General features: G+C 43.5%; 1 long non-coding RNA gene across 1 annotated transcript in view; it reads right to left on the bottom strand.

The window, feature by feature from the left end:
* Positions 1–5,077: 5,077 nt before the first annotated feature.
* Positions 5,078–6,000, bottom strand: part of LOC144290619 (uncharacterized) — a 65,589-nt gene continuing 64,666 nt past the window's right edge. Inside the window, exon 3 of the long non-coding RNA XR_013358211.1 lies at positions 5,078–5,188. This is a non-coding gene — a long non-coding RNA (uncharacterized LOC144290619). The remainder of the gene's footprint in view (positions 5,189–6,000) is intronic.

Here is a 6,000-nt window from a genome sequence, read left to right as displayed (position 1 = left end):
GCCAGATGACTTGGCTTATGTGGAGTGTAGGCTCAGGAATCTGCTTTTTGAACTAGCCCCCTACCTGTTCCTCTGCATTCATGAAGTTTGAGGACCACTGTTTTAGTTAGAATGCTTCTCCATGCTTTTGATGCATGGGTAACTTTCTCTTACATTTAGCAATTCCATAGAAAACTAATGCTTTTGAGTTATCAAGGGTTTCTGCATTCCGAGGGAACAGCCAGCAGGAAATTGCAACATTCTGCATGATCTTTTACCCCTGCAGACCCGGCAAGACTCACTTTATGGGATGGGGCGGGCGAACGGGGAAGACAGCTCCTCTTCATCCAATCCGAACAGCTAGGTCATGTCAAACTAAGCTAATATAAATGTCAGTGTGCAGCTTTCACTTGGGACTCTGAGTTCGTTGTAATGCAGTTCATTTTCCTTCTTCCAGCTCTGTGGATGCTATCAGCTGATGTGTCTGACAAGCATTTCCTATGCCAAAATAAAAGCTATCTCAGCAGTTTTGAGCAAGTCTCCCTGCGTGTGTGTGCACGTGTGCTGCTGGAACTCACGTCACATTCTCCTTACAGCCACGATGAGCAAGTCTCCATGGGCCTCCCCAAACACCAAGCCAGAAGCCCTGGAGCTGTCTCCAGGAGCCATCACACCAGTTCGTAATGACCACTAGAGTATGGCGTTATATAGACATCCAGTGAAGGAATTAATTATGGGGAACATGAAGTCCCTTTAGGAAAAGACTGAAGATTTAACACCTCCCAGGTGAATTCCCTGCCATTAGAGGGAAGAAGCAGTTCTGTTGGCTCAATACAGCAGGAGCCTGTTCTACATAACAATGGTCCACACGGTAAACCTGGTTAAGTCAGCTGGGCTCAGGGAATGCCCTTGTCAGCCATGGGTTATCTTTCACTGGAGAGGAGCCAAATTGCAGGGCAGGCCAAACTTTGGCTGATTTTTCTTTTCATTTTTCACTTGTTTTATTGTTTCTTCTTCTTTTATTTTTTTTATTTTATGCCTTTAACCTTATCTTGGTGGTTTCCCAGAAAAAATAAGTGCCTGAGTCTGTCCGTCTCAGTGGTGAATTACAATGATTCCCCAGACACTCTTCACCGGAGTCAGGGAATACACACAACTTGGCCTGTCAGATCCCCATCTAAATATTTTCAATCAATGGCAACTAGGAGTGATTTAGGAGAGCATCCTTCCAACCTGCCATATTGCTTGTATTTAGAATACAACTGCTTTCATCCGGCCCAAAGGTTGAGCCATTCTGTGGGAAGTTAGGGCAGTTCTCCAGGCCTTCCAGGTCAACCCATTATGTGCTTTAAGTTCCTATGTTATGAATGGTGTCATTTAAACGTGTCTTACTCTGCATCTTCCTACTGATAGACACATACAGGAGCGAGAAAAGCAGATGGAATATCATTCAAGGGGAAAAAGAAGGAAGGACAAATACAAGGAAGACGAGAAAGCCAAATAACAACAATAGAAATCCTACAATATGCAAATTGTGGCAGTATTCCTGCTGAGATTTGAAATTAGGTCGGTTGTTACCTTTTAATAAAAACATCAGAAATGTCTTCTGGAGAAAAAAAATCTCTGTGATATTAACATGGTTAAAGTCAGAGGTGCTTGGGATCAAAATCTGGGTAAGTTTGACAACGAACTTATCACTTACCTGTATGACTTCCCTGAAGGCAAAGTCTGCACCTGGGGATAAACATGCACACATGCATGCTCGCATGTGCACACTTGCACCCAAGTGCACACCCACACCCACACAAATAGATTTTTCTCCCCTTGCCTGCAATGCATCACCAGTCTCCCTCCTGCCAACATGAACCTTCAACACCTCCCCGAAATCAAATCCTGGTGATTGAACATGATGACAGTCAGGTGGTGGGGTGGGAGCCATGCATGTTATTGATGGTTTATGTCGAGCTGCCAAGCAGCAGGAAGAACAGAAAGGTCTAAGCGTCCTATTCACAGACCTTGCACACCCCAAAGGTACTGGGAAAGCACACTTCTCTCATTGTTTGATTCGGTCCTTCTAAAATCGCAATGCATTCCAACTAGCTAGCTTAGGCACGTGGAAAGTTCTCGTGGCTTGGTGGGTTGATCAAGGGAGGGAGGAACTCGAGACCTCTTTGGCTGCTGTCCAGAAGAAGGGATTGGAGACAGCAGGAGGCATCCTCAAGCAGGTGGATGAGGTCCCTGCTTGCATGCACGGCAGCTCACCAAAGATTCCTGGTTCTGATTCACGCAATCACACTCAAGTTCTACCCGAAGTTTTGACCGCCCCTCCTGTTCTACCCACTGGCGTCTCTCTCTGCTCTAAATCTACCAATTATTTCCTTTGAGTGTCAGCAGTACGGCAGACACACCGAGATATAACCTTTCCTCGAGTTGATGCTGTTAAACCATTACTTGAAACTGAAGTCACAGTTGACAACTGTGACTTCAGTCACTAATAACTACTTCAGAAGTGCTAGTGGTGTCTGGGCTCTTAATGCTGTGGCCCAGGGCTCCGGGAATGTCTTTACAGGTCATTTAGAACCATCCATCTGATCTGTAGCAAGATCAGTCAATCTTTCAGCCGAGCGCTTTCCTCTCTCTCCCCTTAGTGCCAGGTCCTTTATTAGTTCTCTCAGGGCCATATTGGGGGATGATCTTAGGCAGCTACATCGACCACTTAGCTTGTAAAGACTTTGGGTTTAGGGCATCACTGCATGCTTGGGTTCTGAATTCTGTCACTTGCCTGGGAGGAATTTTTTTCCCCCTTTCTGTCTTTTTCTCTTCTGTGGTTTCACTGGGCTCTTGTTTAAAAAGCCTTTTAACCAGCCCTGCATGCATGACATAGCAAATCTAAAAAATGGACCTGGCTGTCAGTTGATATGGACAATGTAACTCGTCTTGGTTTGGGAAGTTTTATGGTCTTATTGGGGACGTGGTTTTAGAGAGCTCTCATCCCATGCCTGTTGGCTTTAGGGGCATTTGGGAAGTTGAAATAGGCTTTGTCGTTTACATTGAATTTGATTTTTATTTTGGAGTGTAATGAATAATGATAGTATGAGCTAACAGTTATCACATACTGCTTTACAACTGTTGCACTGCTGAATGCACGCACCAAGTTTAGTTCTATCATTGCCCATTTTACAGATGAAGTAATAGAGTGTTTAAGTGACCTGCCCAGCACCACCAGTTAGGAACTGGACCCAGGTGCTTGACCCACCCTCATTCACACCCCAGTACAGATCTCTCCCAATTAAAAGCAATCATCAATACTATATGAGCTGAAATATTATCACGATTGTATACCAAATCGTTGCTGAAAAGTGATTGCCACTCTAAGAAATACGTAAGCCTGTCCTTTGAGTGTCTATCAGCACCACCTTGCCATCTAGCGCAAATGCAGAGATAATATATTAGAATCACAGGATGCATTTTTAATGTGATACGGTGCCTGCCAAAAAGTAAGTGGATTAGAGAAGCAGACAGTGAGGCCAAGAGTATTGATATAGAAAGGTGCCCTTATGTCTGTCTGTCTGATTTCCTCTTTCTATCTTCTCACCTTCTCGAAAGGCTCCCTGCCTCCATTGCCCTCCATAGGATTGCTGGTATCTAAGGGCAAAGCTCTGATTGTATTTAGGGTAAAATCCTCTCCTCTTAATGTAAGAGTAATGATGTTAGCGTCAGTGCTTAGGCTCTATTCCAATGCAGGTAATTATGCTCTGCCTTTCTCAATTCCCTCTGCAATTCCTGTTGAATCTATTTTTTTTTTTCTCGACTTCCTGTCCTAAACTGTTGTACCAGGTTGCTGGGCTGCTGTTCAACATCTGCTTTCCCAAAGAACTACATTTTAGGCGCGAGTAAAATTATTTCTCTTTCATGCTACTCTGCTGAAAGGAACCTGATGAATGGCAGGTGTTGGAGGGCTCCTTTGATTTGGGTCAGGGGACGGCTTGCAGTTAGTCTGGGGTCACTTGAGTTCCTTGCCTGGAACAAAGCACACAAACGTCCTTTTAAAGAAAATGAGGCTTTATATTGGACAGGATGATTGACTGGCTACCCGCTGGTGTGGGTCAAGGCAGGCGCTGACCTCCTCAGCTGATGGGCTTGTCCCAAATGCCTTCAGAGGACATCCAGGGCCCCTCTTGCAGACAGCCTTTCTGAAACCACTGGGATCCCAGGCCCACTGCTGGTCTTACTGACTTCACGTGGGTCAGCCTTGGCCTTCTGGCTTGGTTTCCTAAGCTTTATTCTCATGTGCTCTTCCCTCTCTTGGCAGAATCATGCAAAGAAGAGAGGATCATTTCCGATTTCCATTACATACTCAGTTCTTACTATTCCCTTGAGAGACAGGCTTCTAGAACAGCAACATGCTCAGCCTGCTTCCTGAATATCCTTGTCGAACCCTCTCATTTCTAGGGGTCCTAAATCACACCAGTCTTCCCCACCTCCAGCATTTCCAGCATGTTCTTCTTCCTATGCACCCTTCCCAGCTTTCTTTTTTTTTATTTTTTTATTTTTTATTTATGATAGTCACGGAGAGAGAGAGAGAGCGAGAGAGAGACAGAGACAGAGACACAGGCAGAGGGAGAAGCAGGCTCCATGCACCGGGAGCCTGATGTGGGACTCGATCCCGGGTCTCCAGGATCACGCCCTGGGCCAAAGGCAGGCTCCAAACCGCTGCGCCACCCAGGGATCCCCGCTTCCCAGCTTTCTAGCATTTCCAGATTTTGATCTTGATACACTTACTTTTAATTAACCAAAATAAAAATTGGCAAATAAGCTGGTCCTCGCCTTAACTATGATTAATAGGCCAAACAATCTATGATAAGGTATCTTGGAATAAAAAACCAGGCAACTTATACAGGGGCACTCATTACCTAGTTCTGAAAAACAAAACAAAACAAAACACAGAGTGAAGGAAAAAGAAAAAGAAAGAACAAAACAATTTAAAAACAAAACAGTTGGAGATAAAAAAAAATCCAGCAAAATGCAATTATTTCATTTGATATATAAAGAAAAAAAGAGCCTAATTACAATATTTAAACATTTTATAATACACCCACCGAAATTTCTTCAGCATCAGACTAGACATCTCTGGGAAACAGGTGATTCTCTAATTATTGGAATTTGGGGAGGATCCTTTACAAGTGTACCTTCCAGGTATGTCTTAGATCTAAAACAAAGCAAAACAAAAACATCACAAAAACCAAAACAAGTCACAGGAAGACCTCTAAAACAATTTGCTATGTGGAATAACAATCTTTAGTACTAGTCATTTGTCTGGTAGATTTTCTGAAATTACCAGTTGCTGACTCAAAAGAGGAAAAATGACCTTAGAATATTAATAATAGGAGATATCTCAGGTTAAAGCTGTATAACTCATGAGGGAATAAAACTGAGCATCTTGCCTGGCACCAGTTTCGACAGAGTAGAGAACGACTGTCAAAGGAATGGCCCAGCCACCTTTGTGGCTATGGGGTCAAGGTAAAAGTGTATCATCCCTAGGATTTAAGTCAGGGATGCTGGCTCCTAAAAAGGAGGAATGGGATAGATCAATGCTTTCTTTTTAAGAACACATAGAGAGACAATCCTCGTCCACTCAAAAAAACAAAAACAAAAACAAAAAACCACCAAAAAACAAACAACAGCAACAACAACAACAACAACAAAAAAAACCCAAGACTTCAGAACTTTCATGTTTTGAAGTTGTGCTTCCATGAAGTAGAGAGTTTGGTAAAGGCAATTGCAAAACCATACTCTTGTGTCCACTTCATTTTGTCTTCGCAGCTCTTTTAAACTGCTAGATATGGTTTTAAAGTATGATGATTTCGTTTTCTGATGGTGTTAAACAGCTGCTGCTGTTCTGAGTAGAAGCCCATTTTCCATTTTATATCTGCAAGATGTTGGGTACATCAAGCTCCACCACGTAGGCAGCTGAGAAGCGTCTAGCTACCGCAAGCAGGGAAGAATGGACAAGGGGCCTTT

This window comes from Canis aureus, chromosome 2, assembly GCF_053574225.1.
Source record: "Canis aureus isolate CA01 chromosome 2, VMU_Caureus_v.1.0, whole genome shotgun sequence".
Taxonomy (NCBI): domain Eukaryota; kingdom Metazoa; phylum Chordata; class Mammalia; order Carnivora; family Canidae; genus Canis; species Canis aureus.
The sequence above is the reverse complement of the archived record's forward strand: the minus strand, read 5'-3'. Positions and strand labels throughout refer to the sequence as shown.